A 19,877-nucleotide genomic window follows, 5' to 3' on the forward strand; every position below is an offset into this window, starting at 1 on the left:
ACCCCAAGGGCAGTGCCATGAGGAGGATCCCAACCAGTACATGGTCCTGCAGGGGATGAAAGCAGCAGTCCCGACCGACCAGTACACGGTCCTGCAGGGATGAATGCAGCAGTCCCGACCGACCAGTGCATGGTCCTGCAGGGATGAATGCAGCAGTCCCGACCGACCAGTGCATGGTCCTGCAGGGATGAATGCAGCAGTCCCGACCGACCAGTACACGGTCCTGCAGGGATGAATGCAGCAGTCCCGACCGACCAGTACACGGTCCTGCAGGGATGAATGCAGAAGTCCCGACCAGTACACGGTCCCGCAGGGATGAATGCAGAAGTCCCGACCAGAACACGGTCCTGCAGGGATGAATGCAGAAGTCCCGACCAGAACACGGTCCTGCAGGGATGAATGCAGCAGTCCCGACCAGAACACGGTCCCGCAGGGATGAATGCAGAAGTCCCGACCAGAACACGGTCCTGCAGGGATGAATGCAGCAGTCCCGACCAGAACATGGTCCTGCAGGGATGAATGCAGCAGTCCCGACCAGAACACAGTCTTGCAGGGATGAATGCAGCAGTCCCGACCGACCAGTACATGGTCCTGCAGGGATGAATGCAGCAGTCCCGACCAGAACACAGTCCTGCAGGGATGAATGCAGCAGTCCCGACCGACCAGTGCATGGTCCTGCAGGGATGAATGCAGCAGTCCCGACCAGAACACAGTCCCGCAGGGATGAATGCAGCAGTCCCGACCGACCAGTGCATGGTCCTGCAGGGATGAATGCAGCAGTCCCGACCGACCAGTGCATGGTCCTGCAGGGATGAATGCAGCAGTCCCGACCAGTACACGGTCCCGCAGGGATGAATGCAGAAGTCCCGACCAGAACACGGTCCTGCAGGGATGAATGCAGCAGTCCCGACCAGAACATGGTCCTGCAGGGATGAATGCAGCAGTCCCGACCAGAACACGGTCTTGCAGGGATGAATGCAGCAGTCCCGACCGACCAGTACATGGTCCTGCAGGGATGAATGCAGCAGTCCCGACCAGAACACAGTCCTGCAGGGATGAATGCAGCAGTCCCGACCGACCAGTGCATGGTCCTGCAGGGATGAATGCAGCAGTCCCGACCAGAACACAGTCCCGCAGGGATGAATGCAGCAGTCCCGACCGACCAGTGCATGGTCCTGCAGGGATGAATGCAGCAGTCCCGACCAGTACACGGTCCCACAGGGATGAATGCAGCAGTCCCGACCAGTACACGGTCCCGCAGGGATGAATGCAGCAGTCCCGACCAGTACATGGTACTGCAATAGTGATGAGTCGTTCGTGAAGAGCCGGCTCTTTACCCTGCCACTAATTGGCTCACCATTCCCCCTTTAACCTTGATTAAATCGGGTTAAGATGTGTGGTGTAGGGTGACTGACTGGCCTGAGGCTCCCTACTATACATTTAATAGGAAGCCGTTCAGGAGGCAGAAGAGGCGGCTTTTCAAAGTGAGCAGAGCCTTATGATCCAGCTCACTAAGAAGAGCCGGACATCCCATCACTATTCTGCAGGGATGAATGCAGCAGTCCACGTCTTTTGTTTTCTATGTAGGAAGGTCCATTAACCCCTTAATGACACAGGCTAAAGAGGCTTAAATGACCAGGGCATTTTTATTGAATTTTCGAATGTGGCGCATTCAGGGTCTTAATTTTTTTGTGTGCGTTTTTAAGATTTTTAGTATTGAGGTTAAAAAGTGGAAATGCTTTTTTTTGTAATTTACAGTATATATATTTTAGCTTTTTATATAGTCCACATGACTATGTTATTACTCTGTAAAGTCTTATTTTATTTTTATGATTTGTAAAGCGCTATGGAATTTGATAGCGCTATATAAAAGAGATATATCTGTGCATTATTTCAGAAAATAAATGTTATGGTTTGTGTAATAAAAAGTTATACAATGTTCCTAAGATTTTCTGTATTAATTCCTCACGGATTTCTAGATCTCTGCTTGCTGTCATTCTATAGAAAGCTTCTATGGACAGAAATCTGACCCTGGTCACACAGGTGCACAGCTTGTTATAACACACAGCTCTGATTATTCTGTGATATAACAAGCTGTGCACCTATAGAGTATGAAGACCCCTCACATGTAGAGGTTAGTTGTAGGAGGGAACAAATGAATGTTAGGCTGTAGAGCTCATTCAGACGGGCAATTTTGAGGTCCGTATGCTATCAGTTTTCTTTTGTGGATGGCATATTGACCCTTTGTTTCCTATGGGTCTGTTTTTGTTTTGTTTTTTTCACAGATGTGCACAGCGAGATAAAATTTGCAGCATTTTTTTCTCAGATGCAGATAAACGGACCTCCATAGAAGTCAACAAAATCCACAAAAAAAAAAAAAAAAAAACACGGATTGCATCCATATGCGGTCCGTTCTTTTCTCAACTGTTGCTAGGCAACCAACTGGGCAGGGCAGTGGTACTGCAGCGTTCCAAAATGCCAGCTCTATCAAAAGATAGAGACAGTTATTCTTGGCAGTGAAACCTATAGAAGAAAATAGGGCCCAAATGTCTGAAGCGCAAAATATTCGTCAATTTTCATCACATAAAATTTTGAATAAAAAGTGATATTAACCCCTTCCCGACATTTGACCTAATAGTACTGCATCGCGGGAGGTGCGTTCCCGCAAAATGCAGTACTATGAACGGAGCCGGCGCCAGAAGCTGCAGGTGTCAGCTATATATTATAGCCGACACCTGCCTCTAACACCCGCGATCGGAGATTTCTCCGATCGCGGGTGTTAACCCCTGACACGCCGTGGTCGCGCTGACCGCGGCGTGCAAGGGGCATTTCAGAAGAATCGGACACCCCCCCGCGGCGCTTACCGGGGGGGGTCCGCTGCTCCGATCGCAGCCCCGGGACTGCCGGGACTGCCGGTGCCTCGCCTTCTGACAGGACCCGGCTGTAACACACTGAGCATGCGCATGCGGCTGTATTACACTGTGTAATGTGAAGAAGAGCTTGAACAAGTGATCAGTGGATCACTTGTTCAAGCTAACCTGTAAAAGTTAATAAAAATGTTAAAAACATTACATAAAATAATTTTTTTATAAAAATAATTAATTAAATAAAGTTAAAGGAAACCTACCACTTCTGACGGTAGGTATGAGATACAAACACCGGGCACCAGCTCAGGGTGAGCTGGTGCCGGTGCTTAGTCTCGTTAGTGTTAAAACCGCGGTATCGCGGTTTTAACACTTTTGAAACTTTCTAGCAGAAACTGCTTCGGCGCTTCGTGCACACGATCGTGCGCGCGCCTACATTGGAAACGCCGCAGGCGTTGCGCGCGCACGATTGCGCGCAGCGCCGAAGCAGTTTCTGCTAGAAAGTTTCAAAAGTGTTAAAACCGCGATACCGCGGTTTTAACACTAACGAGACTAAGCACCGGCACCAGCTCACCCTGAGCTGGTGCCCGGTGTTTGTATCTCATACCTACCGTCAGAAGTGGTAGGTTTCCTTTAAAGTCCCCTAAACACAAATATTCCCTATACACATGCAATAAAGTGAAAAAAAACACAAAATCGCCAAAAAACCCCACAACTCAGAAACATTATTGGACCCGCTCGGTGAACGCCGTAAAAACGAAACCCGAAAAACACGCCAAAAATGTAAATTTTTCATAAAATCTCTACACAAAAATGTTCTAAAAAGTGATCAAAAAAAGTTATGTGCGCCAAAATGGTACCACTGAAAAGAACAACTCAACACGTAAAAAATAAGCCCTAAACTAGCTCTGTCAACCGAAAAATATTAAAGTTACGTCTCCGAAAAGATGACGATGCAAAAACAAATGAGATTTCCTCTACATTAGTTTTTATCCAGTAAAATTGTAAAAATAAATGAAAAACTATATAAATGAGGTATCACCGTAATCGTAGTGACCTATAGAATGAAGATAATATAATATTTTTAGTGTACGGTGTACGTTGAGGGGCGTAGTTTCTATAATGGGGTAATTTATGGGGTTTACTTTTATTTAGGTCTCTCAAAGTGATTTGAAACCTGAGCAGGTCCCTCAATAGCAGGATTTTGCGTTTTTTATGAAAATGTGAAAAATTGCACCTAACGTTCAAAGCCCCATAACATCCTACAAAAATAAGAGTATGCATAAAAAACCATGTCCACATAAATTAGACATTTAGTGAATGTTAGTTATTACGTTTTTTTGCGGTTATGACTATGTATGGAAAAAGTAGAACATTTTGAAGTTCAAAAATCAAAATTTTTTCCAAATTTTCACCAAATATCTGATTTTCTCATAAATAAATGCAAAACATACCACCAAAATTTTTCAAATAACCTGAAGTACGATGTGTCACGAGAAAACAATTTTAAAATCACTTGGATATGTTAAAGCGTTCCGAAGTTATAACCACTTATAGTGACACAGGGCAGATTTGAAAAAATGGGCCGTGTCAGGAAGGTGAAAAGTGGCTTCAGCGTTAAGGGGTTAAGGTTGTACATGAAGTGTCTGGTAAGAGCCCACACTCTGGAATTTTACACTGACCATCAATGAGCTATAGGAGCAAAAAAAAGAAATAAAATTTAGTAAAATTGTAAAGTAACGGGTTTAAAATGATCTTTACTGTGTAAACATCACTAGGGGATTGAAATTTGAGAATTTTCTTTCATGGGAAAACCCCTTTAACCCCTAAACTTGCCAAAAATTTACATTTTTTTATCAAATTGCTTTACAAAAAATGTTCTAAAAAGTGATCCGAAAAGGTTACAAGCACCAAAATGATACCACGGAAAAGAACAACTTGTCACGCAAAAAATAAGCTCCCAACCAGCTCCGTCAGCCAAAAAATACTATAGTTATGCCGCTATAAAAATTGGCAATAAAACAAATGGAATTTTTTCTATTCTAGTTTTCTTCAGTAAAATTGAACAAATATGAACAAAACTATATAAATGAGGTATCACCGTAATCGTAGTGATCCGTAGAATAAAGATAGTATATTGTTATGCTACAGTGAACACCCCCCCCCCCAAAAAAAATGCTAAAAATCCAAAACAAGAATTGATGATTTAATTTTCCTCCACACGTAAAGAGTTAATAAAATAGCTTCAATAAGCTAAAAACCCACTAAAATGAACTAAAACCCACTTTATTTATTTTTTTAAGCAATTTAGACAAATAAGGGCTTATTTTTTGCAGGACGAGAAGCATTGTAAAAAAAACAATGCTTCTCGTCCCGCAAAAAATTAGCCCTTATTTGTCTAAATTGATAAAAAAAAAAAAAATAAAGATTGTATAGCCTATTCCCAACTCGCATTGTTATAGAACGGTGCGGCGGGTAGTGACTTGCCAACATGGTTCACACACAGTGAACACAGTGTTCCTGAAAGCCATCCATCCTGCCCCATGGAACAGATGGGTTACGTTCCCCCCACCCCCCAGTTCATGATCGCTACTATTGGCTCATCAATGCAGACCAGCCAATAGCAGCGAATTTACTTATGACGTCAGTAATACCGGTCACCATGTCTGTAGACACAGTGATCGGTGTAAACAGAACGAAAAAACAACAAGAGAGGACGGCGCCTCGTGTAATACTGTTGGGATCAATGGTTGGTGAGAGAAGAGAGTACTGCTCACCTGAAAGCACCTTGTTACAGTGCAGTTTGTAGCCCAACCTGGGGAAGGGTTCCGGATCGTATGGCTAGTTGAAGCCAATAGCAGGAGTAGATGGATGGTTTGTTCTAAGCAGCTCCCACAGCTCCAAAATACCCGGACCTCGAATAGAGGCCGGTGTAGACAGTGGAGTAAAAAACGGAAAAAACAGGAGAAAGAAGCAATACAGATTATTTCCAGCCATTTATCGCTGTTGTAGATACGATTTGGCCTACTAGCGCCCCACGATAGCTTCTGACACAGTGATCGGGGCAGGGTGGCGGCTGTTCCTAAGAGTGACAAAAGTTTAGTTGGTCCCTTGGTATATTCCACCTCCTTATACGCAACACATTCACAATTTACGCCGACGTATATATCCAGCGATATATGTCCCTCATACATCGCTATGGGCTCACAGCCCTGTACAGGAGCGGTATGGTGCAGCACACGTGTAGCACCGTACCGCTCCGTAGCCCGTAGAAAGATAGGACATGTCCTATCTTTCTACGTGATACGGCGCCATGCGCTGCATACTCCTATGGAGAGGGGCGGGAGTGAGCTGCGCTCATCCCCTGCTCCTCTCCGCAGCGCCGATGTATGCCTGTCGTGCTACGATACGGCGGGCATACATCGTGTGCATGTAGCCTAAGTCTCTGGATTTGTTAGCAGATCCTTTCTCCACGTTCTTTATTTATTTATTATTATTTATTTATATTCCAAGTGCTTTATCATTCCGGAGCCCTGCTGGATTTTCTGGCTAGCATTAAGGATCACATGTTGGGTCTTTCTCGTATCAGGAAACATGGTTTCCTAATCCGAGAGCTGACATTTTACAGTGGCACAAACTTGGCGTCACATAACGGACACTGAACTTTCCAGAAATAATTGCAATTTCCATCTTGGACTCCATTGCACATCATATTTGGAAACCACCTGAATGTTCAAAATGCTCATTTCACCACGTGTATTACACTACACCACATATTACACCTTGCTATATTCCCCAAGGGGTGTACATTCAACAGTTAGGGTCACTTTACAGGTTTTCCTCTGTTTTGGTACCACTACGGCTCTCCAAATGTATCCTGACACATGTGAAGGATTTCTGTCAAATTTGGCCACTAAAAGACAAACATCCCTCTTTTCCTCTACTGTGCGCCCATAAAGCATTTTATATGCACATGTGGGGTACTTCTACACTCGGGAGAAACAGTTTTACACCTTTTTCGGGGTTATTTAATAGATTATCCCTTGTGGCTTACAAAAATTAGGGGTAAAAGTGACATTTACAGGTGGTCCCCTCCTTAAGGACACCCGACTTACAGACAACCCATAGTTACAGACAGACCCCTCTGACCCCAGGTGAAGCTCTCTGAATGCTTTACTATAGTCTCAGACTGCAATGATGAGATATAAGGTGTCTGTAATGCAGCTTTATTGATAATCCTTGGTCCCATTACAGCAAAAAATGTTTAAACTCCAATTGTCACTGGGGCCAATTTTTTTTTTGTCTGGATCTACAATTATAAAATATACAGTTTCGACTTACATAAAAATTCAACTTAAGAACAAACCTCCGGACCCTATCTTGTACGTAACCCGGGGACTGCCTGTATAGGAAAATTTTCACCTTTTTAATTTTAGGGCCTAATTGGATCATTCACCTGTAGGGGCAAATACATATATTACACATTGCCAAATTCTCCAAGGGGTGTGCGTTGAAGAATTATGGTCACTTTTCGGATTCTTATCTGTTTTACACCACTAGGGTTCTCCAAATGCATGTCAAACATTTCTTTCTTTTTAATTTTTTTAAATGTATGATAACATTATAAAACCTATATAAAATTTGTTATCCCCATAATTGTACTGACCCAAAGAATAAAGTAGACATGTCATTTGGGGCGCTCAGTGAAATTCGTAAGATCCAAACCCACAAGAAAACGGCACAAATGCGTTTTTTCACCAATTTCACTGCATTTGGAATTTTTTTCCCGCTTCCCAGTACACGGCATGGAATAATAAATACCATCTCTATGAAGTGCAGATTGTTACGCAGAAAACAAGTTGTCACACAGCTCTGGACATGGAAAATAAAAAAGTTATGGATTTTTGATCATGGGGAGTGAAAAATGAAAAAACAAAAAAAGGGCCAGGTCCTGAAAGGGTTAACTTCGTGCTGGGCGCCGCCATGTTTTTCTCCCAGAATACTATGGAGTCATACTATGCGCCTGCCATCCGGGGGAGAACAATGGCAGCGCCCAGCACGAAGTTAGAGAAGAAAGAGGACGGGGCGCGGAAGCCAGAAGAGAACCCGTGCGGACATCGGGGGAGCAGCTTTTAAATTATTGTTTGCAGGCATAGGGTATTATATTGCTTTTATCGGGGGAGCAGCGCTGCACGTCGGGGCCACTGGAGGGTAAGTTTTTTTTTTTTTTTTTAATGCTGGGCTGGCTACATACTGGGGGCAGGCTGGCTACATACTGGGGGCAGGCTGGCTACATACTGGGGGCAGGCTGGCTACATACTGGGGGCAGGCTGGCTACATACTGGGGGCAGGCTGGCTACATACTGGGGGCAGGCTGGCTACATACTGGGGGCAGGCTGGCTACATACTGGGGGCAGGCTGGCTACATACTGGGGGCAGGCTGGCTACATACTGGGGGCCGTCTGTGACCAATGCATTTCCCATCCTCTGATTATACTCGAGTCAATAGGTTTTCACAGTTTTTGATGGTAAAATTAGGGGTCTCGGCTTATACTCGGGTCGGCTTATACTCGTGTATATACGGTAATGCTAAAAAGACATATGTGTGCTTTCAGCCTCCAAAAAAATCAAAAAGTCATTTGGTTACATCTACAGTACCTTACAAAACTAGATATTATCTTGCAAAATAAAACAAGCGATAATAGTGCTCTTTTGATTGAAAAAAAAACAATTGCTAAAAAAGTGGCAGAATGGATTTTTTTTGTTTCATTCTCTACCCAAGGAGACATTTATAGGGTGCCTTGTGGAACACTTATTGGGTTAAGTAGTTTAAAAGGTCCTGGTAGCAGCATCTGGCCCTGGGTCGGGGAAAAAAAAAATTGACAACCCTATTAAAACGTGATAATGGAGGTTACAAAACAGGAGTCCTACAAGAACAAAAAGTGCATTGTCTAGAATTGATAATAGACAGTGTCTTGATAGTAAGGCATACTAGCCCCGGAAAAAAATTAACAATTACTGGCACATGGCAAGCAATAGCCACGTTTGCACACTCGCTACAGCCAGAAAACTTTCATAAGCAAGCACAAGCATATGATAAATAAAATGACCCTAAAAATCACTGTTAAAGCAAACCATCCATTAAAAGGAAATCTACAGTGGAAAATCAAGCATGATGAACAAGGGACACTTAACTCATAGCTGTGGTCACCATCTTATATATGTTATCCTTGGCCTCCCTTCTTTCATTCTAAAATCAACTTGTAAAATTATGTTAATTAGCCAGAAGGGCTGGGGAGGTTATCAGATCTCCACTGTGCTTTGACTACACACACTGTCTAGCCCTCTCCCTGTTCTAAGAGAAGCAGAGTAAGTTTTGCTACACAGAGGGGATAAAGTGCTCCTATACAGTATAACTGCCTGTGAAACTACAGCACGGAGGGTCTCGGGCAACATCCCATATAAGAATATTATCACAGTCACGGTGCCTGGATCTAGGAGTAAGTGCCATTGGTTAATCATTCTTATCATATGCTTAGGTCATAAGAAAAATAAAAGGTCTAGATAGTGAGAATAGGTAAAGCATAAACAGCTAGGTCCTCAACAACCTCCCCATTTTGTGTATTTGCATTTCAATTTTTCACTACCCATCTTCCAAAAACCATAATAACCATAAAACCACAAACCAGCACAAACATTTGACACCTCTTTTCTTTGATCTGGTAATGTGGGGGGCTGACCTTTTGAACTTTACAAATTAGTTAATGATATCTTCAAAACAAAAGCAGCACAAAAAAATTTGAGCAGCAAAAACGTAGCATAAATCACTTGCACTGGTTTTGTTTGATTTGGGTAATGGGGAGGGGGCTGATTGACCTCTGGAAACTTTTTTTAATATCTTTAAAACAATAGCGACACAGACAAAAATTTCTGCTGCACAAACCAGTGCAAAAGTAGCACACACGTTTGACACCAATTTTGTTAGATTTGAACAAGGTTGAGGGGTCAACTTCACTCAGGTGTTCCCTAGGGAGTCTGAAAAATAGTAAAAAAATAAAAATGAAATAAAATCTAAACATTCAAATCACTCCCCTTTCTTAGAAATGATATAAAAGTAAAATTCTAAAACATGTTGGGCATCACCGCCTCCCAAAATGTCAGGTCTATCAAAATATAGTAATGGTTATTCCTGACAATAAACCCCCTTAATGGAAAGTAGCGCCCAAGTGTCAAAATGCCATTTTTTCACCATTTAGCAACACATTTAAAATGCATTAAAAACACAAATTTATAAATTTCCGCATTTTCACCGCATTTGGAATTTTTTACCCCGATTCCCAGTAGAAGCCGTTGAATAATAAATACCATTGCTAACAAGTACAATTTGTTACACAGAAATAAGTCCTCATACAGCTCTGTAAACAGAAAAATGAAAAAAGTTATAGATTTTTGAAGGTGGGGAGCGAAAAATGAATGAAAAAAGGAGAATTATTCTCACCGTTAATTCGGTTTCCATTAGTCCACCATGACGGCCCCAACTGGAGGATGACCCTTGACCTCTGTAGGGACAGGAAGCAGAGAGGTTAAATACCCCACCCCGGCATCCGTACACCAGTGGCTTCTAAATAACTACACCGGCCTTGGATGCAACCCATTTATTGTATGTTATCGATGCACACAGAACAAATAGGCAATTTTAACTTTTTCCAAATTACAGGGTGGGAAATATATATGGGCCGTCATGGTGGACTAATGGAAACCGAATTAACGGTGAGAATAATTCTCCTTTTCCATAGCGTCCCCCATGACGGCCCCAACTGGAGATGTACCAGATAAATAATTAGGGTGGGACAACAGCTTGTAAGACCTTCCTTCCGAAGGACTGGTCTCTAGCACTTTGAACATCTAGCCTATAGTGTTTGGCAAAAGTTAGATGAGTAGACCAGGTAGCTGCTCTACATATGTCCTCTAACGAGGCGCCCCGTTTTTCCGCCCAGGAGGCTGCCACTCCTCGGGTCGAGTGGGCCCTAATAGTCCCTGAAATGTCCAGGTTGTTGGCATCATAAGCTTCTTTGATGACTGTTCTTATCCACCTGGCGATGGATGCCTTTGAAGCTTTTCTGCCCTTGCACTTTCCTCTAAATTGTAGGAGAATGTTGTTGTCTTTTCTCCAGGATTTGGTGACTTCCAGATAATGTAGCAGGTATCTTCTGACATCTAGCGTATGCCACTCCTGTTCTCTGGGATGTTTTGGATTCTGACAGAAGGAAGGCAGAATAATCTCTTGGTTACGATGAAAAGATGAAGCTACTTTGGGAGTAAAGGCTTTATCTAACATTAGTACAATCTTATCTTCACATATTTTAAGATAAGGTTCTTTAATAGACAAACTCTGGATCTCACCCAAACGCCTAGCTGTTGTTATGGCTATGAGAAAGGTGAGTTTTAGCGTTAACTCTCTAAGCTTGACCGACTCCAGAGGTTCAAACGGTATTTTTGTGAGATAATCCAGTACTAATGAAAGATCCCAATTGGGGATATTCTGTTTTATTTGAGGTCTTAGTCTAGCCGTAGCTTTGACAAACCTTTGGATCCATCTATTTTCGGCTAATGGGGTGTCGAAAAAGGCACTGAGGGCTGAAATCTGGACTTTTAAGGAATTCGTCTTAAGGCCCTTGTCAAACCCTGCTTGCAGGAAGTCGAGCACCTGTGAGACATTAGGGGACATTTGGTTAGGAGGAGTCCTGCCACAAAAAGACACAAATCTTCCCCATATCCTGGCATAGATTTTGTGGGTAACTGGTTTGCGGCTCGCTTTGAGTGTGGAAATTACCTTGTTTGATAGTCCCCTGGATATCAGCAATTGCCTTTCAGGATCCAAGCCGAGAGCCGGAGAGCCTGTGGATCTGGATGGTACACTGGACCCTGGAACAGAAGGTTGTTTAGAGGTTCCAGCATGACAGGTCCTTCCAATGCCATCTTTCCTAGCCATGGAAACCAGTTCCTCTTTGGCCACCAGGGAACGATGAGTATAACCTTTGCTTGGTCCTCTCTGATCTTCTGAATCACTCTCGCTATGAGAGGTATAGGAGGAAATGCGTACATTAGAGGTCCGCTCCAGGACTGGCTGAAGGCATCCCTTTGGAAAACCGGAGTATTTGGATCCAGAGAGAAGAAATGAGGAACTTTTGTATTTTTGCTGGTGGCAAAAAGATCTGTCACTGGTTGTCCCCATTTTTGTATGAGACTTGAAAAGATGTTCTCGTTTAGACACCACTCGTTGTGGTCTATCGTCTGACGACTGAGATAGTCCGCTACTTGATTCAATTCTCCTTTTAGATGGGTGGCTGAAAGAGAGCGGATGTTGGTTTCTGCCCAGATGAATATCTCGTCTGAAAGACTGAGGAGATCGGGGTTCCTGGTACCCCCCTGATGACGGAGATAAGCCACCGTGGTGGTGTTGTCTGAATAAATTTTTACATGTTTTCCCCTCAGGCTTTGAGCACTTGCTCTTAAAGTCTCTAGAACAGCTCTCAGTTCTCGGAAGTTCGAGGAACGGGATCTGGTCGAGGACGGCCAAAGACCTTGAACGGGAAGGCCTGCTATGTCCGCTCCCCATCCTGACTGACTTGCGTCCGTCCGGATATTTATCACTGGCCAGGGATGCCATGATATCCCTCTTCCCAGGTTGGAAGTATCTATCCACCACTCCAGGGATTGCTTGACAGCTTCCGGAATCTGGACCTTTTGATTTAGATGTTGGGGATCTTTGTCCCAGGAGGCCAATATCCAACTTTGAAGGACTCTGGTGTGACTCTGGCTCCACTGTACACTCTGTATGGAAGATGTCATAAGGCCCAGTATCCTCATGGCTTCCCTTATCGTGCAATGACTTCTTTTTTGAAACAATATGACATGTTGCATTAGTCTCATTGCTTTCTCTGGCGGTAAGAAGGACATCTGCTGTATCGAATCTAATAACGTTCCTAGAAACACAACCTCTGTACTTGGGTTTAGTTTGGACTTTTCCAGGTTTATTATCCATCCTAACTGATGAAGGATCCTCATTGTGAAATCTCGGTGGTGTATAAGCTCTTGTTTCGAACTGGCCACCAGTAACAGATCGTCCAGGTAGGGGATGACTAGAATCCCTTTCCGCCTCAAGAAAGCTATCACCTCGATCATGATCTTTGTGAATGTCCTGGGGGCCGAAGAAATCCCAAAAGGCAGCGCCTTGTACTGATAGTGGACCTCTTCTCCCCAAGGTGATCGTACTGCGAATCTGAGGAATTTTTGAGATTTTTGATGTATTGGCACATGGTAATATGCGTCCCTCAGATCTATCGTACACATAGACGCTCCTGGTTGGATCAGAACTGCTGCCGAGCTCACTGTTTCCATCTTGAACTTTCGATATCGTATGTACTTGTTCAGATTCTTCAGGTTGCATATCATCCTGAAAGAGCCATTTGGTTTTTTTATCAAGAAGAGGGGAGAGTAGTGTCCTTCTTTTAACTGTGTCTGAGGTACTGGGATGATGACATCCAATTGAATGAGCTTTTGTATCTCTGACCACAGCGAGTTTGAGAGGTTTCCTGAGGGCTGCTCTGTCAAAACAAATTTTCTGGGGGGAAGAGAGGTTAGTTCTAGATGATAACCTTCCCGAAGAATACTTAGTATCCAGGGATTTGATGTTATCTGAGTCCACTGGAAGTGGAACTTCAATAGTCTTCCCCCCACCCTGGCGTCATTGTTTTCTAAACGCTGGGGCCGAGTTGCTGGCACTGAGAAGGAAGCCCCTTCCTCTCCCTCCTTTAGGGTAGCTCCACCTGCCCTGTTTGCCTTTCCCTCTAAAGGGCTGTTTTCTGTCCTTAGAGTCTCGAAAGGGCTGCTTTCTTTGGTTACTTCTGGATTCCGGAAACCCTTTCTTTCTGTCTGCCGCTTTTTCCAACAGCGTGTCAAGTTCGGAACCGAATAGGTATTCCCCTTCAAATGGAATACCACATAATTTTGACTTCGATCTGAAATCGCCCGTCCACTGGCGAAGCCAAAGTGATCTTCTAACTGAATTTGATAGTGCCCCTTCCTTGGCACTTATTCTAACTCCTTCCGCTGAGGCATCTGCGATGAAGGCGGTGGCTGCTCTCAATGTTGAAAATGTACTCAATAGCATCTCCCTAGGAGTACCGTCTCTGACATGACCCTCCAGTTCGGTAATCCAATGAAAGAGAGTCCGTGCCATGGATGTTGTGGCAATATTTGATTTTAGGTTTAACATGGCACACTCCCATGTCTTCTTTAGAAGGCTGTCCGCCTTTCTATCCAGGGGATCTCTTAACTGGATTGCATCCTCAAACGGGAGGTCCGTCTTCTTGGTCATTTTTGTGACCTGGATGTCTACCTTAGGGGTAGTGTTCCAAATTTTGGCTTCTGTTTCATCAAAGGACAGACGACTTTTAAATTCTCTAGATATGGAGATTTTGTTCTCCGGTTCTCTCCATTCTTCTAGTATTAGTTCCTTAAGAGTGTCATTTATGGGAAACACTCGCCTCTTCTTAACTTTAAGAAGTCCGAATAATTCATCCTGAATAGATTTGGTCTCTTCTATTTCCTCAATTTTGAGGGTATCCCTCATAGCTTTTAGTAAGGGTTCCAGATCTTCGGATGCTAACAAATATCTCGACTCCATCTTACTGGCTGAATTTGAGGGACCGGGCTCCATATCCGTAGACTCCTTGGTCCCTTCTGAGTCTGATGTATAATCTGACATGGATTCTATAACTCTTTGTTTTAACTTCTTCTCTGATAAAGCTACGCATTTCATCCACAAATGAGGTTCTCTCTTCTCTGAGTAGATTATCTACGCAGGTTTTACAGACCGGCTTTTTATAGTCCGTAGGGAGTTTCTCTAAGCACATATTACACTTTCTGGAAGTGGTTTTCTTTGTGCCGGACTGATCTTTAGCTCTCCCTTTATCCTTCTCCTTTTCCCTGGGCTCCTGCCAAGGAGAAGGAGAGGTAATTAGTCCATAACCGACACCTCATGTGAAAATATAGGGACATGTGGGTGACCCACCACCCTATCCCCGGTTGACCCTACTTACAGGGTTCAAGGATATGAGGTCCAGACTTGAAGCCTCCATGCCATGTGTCTCCATATTCCCAATTGTGGGACCACTGATATCAGCAAGCCTAAACATTTATAGAAATGTGAGATAGACTGTGACATTTAATCAAGTGGAATATAACAAAGGAGTACCTGAGGTATCTTGAGGGTTACACAGCACAAGCCCCTAAGAAAGATATACACATGTCTATATAGACCTGAATTGTATATAACACATATGACACATATGAGGCAACCATACAGCATGTTAACCGACCTTGTTGGCTGGAAAATGCTCAAAATAGCGTCCGATTCTAGCGACTACTCTCGTCAGGACCAGAGTGCGACTATTAGACCTCAGATCAACGTGAATACCTGCTTTTTCAAGCTTACCGCTCCACGCTCCTGCTTCCGGGTCGCGCCATCGTGACGTCACATCCGGTCCCGTCATTTCCGGCGGAAGTCGTCACCAGAGTCGGACGGCGGCCGGCCCACGTGACCGCCGCGATGGACACGCTCCGGGTGTCCTTAGCTGCGCAGAGCCGCGGGCAGAGCCGGAGAAGAAGGCATCTCTGTCTTGTGGCAGAGGAAAGGACCGAAGTCCGATCGAGGCCGAGACTGCCTTAGGGTAAGGGACGATTCCCTGCGCCACACTGGTCCCCCCTCACCGTCCCAACTACTGGGGATGAGGAGAGACTTCTCTCTACTCCCTGCCCTGTGTAGGGACAGGAAGCCACTGGTGTACGGATGCCGGGGTGGGGTATTTAACCTCTCTGCTTCCTGTCCCTACAGAGGTCAAGGGTCATCCTCCAGTTGGGGCCGTCATGGGGGACGCTATGGAAAATGCTGTTGAATGCAGTACCCGTAAGAGGAAAGGTCTACCTTCTATCATTTGTTTTCTTTAAAGCAAAGTCATTCTCTATACAATATGTAGTTTTCAGAAGTTATAAAAATGTAAACCAAAAAAAAAAAAATTATTGATGATAATGCATGTAAATATAATCAAGACCTGAGAAGACAGACATGTGATTCAAACCACCATCACGGGTGGCATTTCCTCCTGCAAGATCTAAAGCTCCTTATTATATCTGAGCTATTTCAATCCAGGTTACCATAGAAACAACAAGGCCGCAGCCTTAGCTTGCAGTGAAAGACTATGGGAACAGTAAAGCATTTACACCTAGATGTGACGAACACTTCTGAAAAAATAAACTGGGAAATCCACAAACATAGAATATCAGGTCATAATGAAACTGTACACATGTTAGGGAATACTGTAGAATAGAAATTGACATCCCAAAAAGGGTCAATGATGCCAGCCTAAAGAATCCCTTATGTGGAATTCAACATATACCTAGTCATACTAGAGCCTCCACCGCCTACAAATTTTGCAGGTTAAATTAACCCCTCAATGCATTATAACGTATTAGGTCTACATGCTCAAAGATCTAGAACAGCATGTCAGAAGCATACACTTTAGTATTGCAGTATATGGTAGGAGAAATCAGACCTTCTATGGTTAAAGTAAACTAGGGGTCAAAAAATAGTTTTAAAAGAACGGATATAAAAGTAAACCAACCAAATAAAAAAAAACAGGTTAGATATTTCTGTGTCCCAAAAGTCTTGATCTATCAAAATATAAAAAAGGATTACCGTACATACTTGAGTATAAGCAGAGTTTGAAAGCACAAAAAATGTGCTGAAATACCAAAACTCAGCTTATACTAGAGTCAGAAAAAAACATTGTCAATACTCATCTTTCCGATGCCCCCCGCAGTTCTTCTCTTCGATCTGTCTGGCAGCGGCAGGTTTGTGCGACTTCAGTTGCCGCTGCAATAGTATTCTGTGTGCAGACGGCACACATTTTAATGTAAGCGGCGGCGGACGCAAGAGCCTGTACGCCGCATGCATCTGCCACTGCTGGACCGATTGAAGAGAAAACCTGCGGGGGGCATCGGAAAGGCGAGTAATGACTTTCTGTTTTAATGAATTGGGCCAATTAGGGCAGGCTGGCTGTATATAGAGGGCATGGATAGCTATATACTGGCTGGAGGCTGTGACCAATGTATTTCCCACCCTGAGCTTATATTCGAGTCAATAGGTTTTCCCAGTTTTTAGGGGTAAAGGTAGGTGCCTCAGCTTATATTTGGGTCGGCTTATACTATACTTATAACATATATGGTTATTCCTGGAGGTGAACCCTGTAACAGAAAATAGCACCCAAATGTCTGTAACGCCACTTTTTCTCCATTTCACAACACACAGAAAGAAAATTGAATAAAAAGTGATCAAAAGGTTGCAGTTTTCAAAATGGTGGCACTGAAAAAGTCAGCTCATCATACAAAACAAAAATTACCTTACAGAGCTCCATATACTTAACCGGTTCGCGACCGCCCGCCGTGTATTCACGGCGGCGGTCGCGTCGCGCTGCATGGAGAGGGCTCACGGGCTGAGCCCTCTCCATAGCCGGTAAGTCTTTGCTGCATATTGCAGCAACGGCTTACCGGTAACATCCGCGATCGGTGCTAGCACCGATCGCGGGCGTTTTCACAGCGTGGGCTGCCGGCAAAGCTGCCGGCAGCCTCAAACAGATAGCGGCGCATGGGCGCCGCCATCTTACCTGGGATCGCCGCTCCCAGTGACGTCATCGGGGGGTGGCGATCCATCTCCATGGTAGCCTCGGGTCTTCCGAAGACCCGAGGCTATTTAGTTTTAACCCCTTCATTACAATGTGCTGATAGCACATTGTAATTAATGAGGTAGAAAATCCCCATATACTGCCATACTGTAGTATGGCAGTATATGATAGGATCGATCAGACAACCTAGGGTTAAAGTACCCTAGGGAGTCTGAAAAATAGTATAAATAAAAATAAAAAAAAAGTTTAAAAAAAAAATTATAATAAAAAAACCAAAAATTTCAAATCACCCCCCTTTCCCTAGAACTGACATAAATATAAATAAACAGTAAAAATCATAAACACATCAGGTATCGACGCGTCCGAAAATGCCCGATCTATCAAAATATGATAACGGTTTTTCAATGCGTTTAACCCCGTAACGGAAAATAGCGCCCAAAGTCGAAAATGGCACTTTTTTGCCATTTTGAAAAATCTAAAAAAATCTATAAAAAGTGATCAAAAGGTTGTACAGTCCTAAAAATGATATCATTGAACATATTATCAAATTTCGCAAAAAATGACACCACCCACAGCTCCGTACACCATAGTATAAAAAAGTTATTAGCGCCAGAAGTTGGCAAAATCAAAAAAATTATTTTTGTACAGGAGGTTTTAATTTTTGTAAATGTATGAAAACATTATAAAACCTATACAAATTTGGTATCCCCTTAATCGTACCGACCCAAAGAATAAAGTAGACATGTCATTTGGGGCGCTCAGTGAAAGGCGTAATATCCAAGCCCACAAGAAAGTGGCGCAAATGCGTTTTTTCACCATTTTCATTGCATTTGGAATTTTCCCGCTTCCGAGTACATGGCATGGAATATTTAATACCATCACTATGAAGTGCAATTTGTTACGCAGAAAATAAGCCGTCACACAGCTCTTTACGTGTAAAAATAAAAAAAAGTTAGATTTTTGAAGGTAGGGAGTGAAAAATGGACATGAAAAAACAGGAAAGGGCCCGGTCCTTAACCGGTTAAGTATGAAAACGTTGCAAAATGAAGATTTTTTTTTTAGTACAAAATATTTTCATTTTTCTTAAATCTATTAAAATATAATAAAATCTATATAAACTGGGTATTCCCATGATCTTACTGACCCAAAAATACGTGAGTTATTTGTAGTCCAGTGAAAGCTGTAAAAACAGTGTCCACCGGAGAAATGGTGAATGTGCATTTTTACCACTTTTTTTTTTTTTTTAGTCATTTTTTGTATAATGGTGTCATTTTTGCAACTTGAGATGACATTTTCAATGCTACCATTTTGAGGACTGTAGGGCCGTTTGATCACTTTTTTTATAAAAATTTTTGTACGTTTCAAAAATTTGGGCAGCATTTTCTCTAACAGGTAAAAACCCTGGGAATAACCGTTATTATACTTTGATAGATCGGACATGGGATGGGATGCGGCAATACCCAACATGTTAACGATTTTTACTATTTATATCAATTCCAGCCTCAGGTCTAACAAAGACCCAAGGCTGTCATGGAGACAGATCATTGCTCCAAGACGACGTTGCGGGGAGCAACAATCAAAGCCAAGATGGCAGCGATCACAGGGTTAACACCGGTAATCGTTGCTAGCATCGATAGCAAGTGTTACCAGTGCGTGTTTGCAGCAATTTGCATCAAACACTCAAAGGAAATGGAAAGGGCTCCATGTTTATTACAAAAAGAAAAAAAAATGTTGTTAAAAAAAAACTCTTATATGTTGACATTTTATTCAATTTTATTCAACTATAACATTTTTTTCAATTCAAAGAGTTCTATTAGATAACAGACTGGAAACAAATTGAGCAATGGCATGACAATAATATGGCAACAATACTGCCACTAAATTTTTTTTAAATAGTTAAAAAAAAAAAAAAAATTGCCACTAATTAAGCCAATGGGTATACCATGTTTAACCCCTTCACAACTGCAATACAGCTATATACGTCCTAATTGCACTTACCCCGTGCAGTGTATAGACATCATGACAGCGAAACCTAGAAGCACAGTTCTGGCGTCAAATTAAAGAGGGGAATCACAGAAGTTTGTGTTTCTAAATCATTGATGTAGCAGAACATACCAATAAGCTCCACCACAATGTGCACTTAGAGGTCCGATTGCCAGCTATATCCTACAGTGGCCCAGTGTATTCATGAGGGGGCATCCAGGGGGTGGTGACTGCAGCATCTAGTCACCGACAGCACCTAGTGTGGGAGGGGAGGAGAGACAGAAGA

At 43.2% G+C, this 19,877-nt stretch overlaps 1 protein-coding gene across 1 annotated transcript in view; it reads right to left on the reverse strand.

Moving 5' to 3' along the window:
• TCF20 (transcription factor 20) overlaps positions 1 to 19,877 on the reverse strand; it is a 93,033-nt gene that overhangs the window by 47,690 nt on the left and 25,466 nt on the right. The window lies entirely within an intron of this gene.

Source organism: Engystomops pustulosus, chromosome 10 (genome assembly GCF_040894005.1).
Source record: "Engystomops pustulosus chromosome 10, aEngPut4.maternal, whole genome shotgun sequence".
NCBI classification, from domain to species: Eukaryota; Metazoa; Chordata; class Amphibia; order Anura; family Leptodactylidae; genus Engystomops; species Engystomops pustulosus.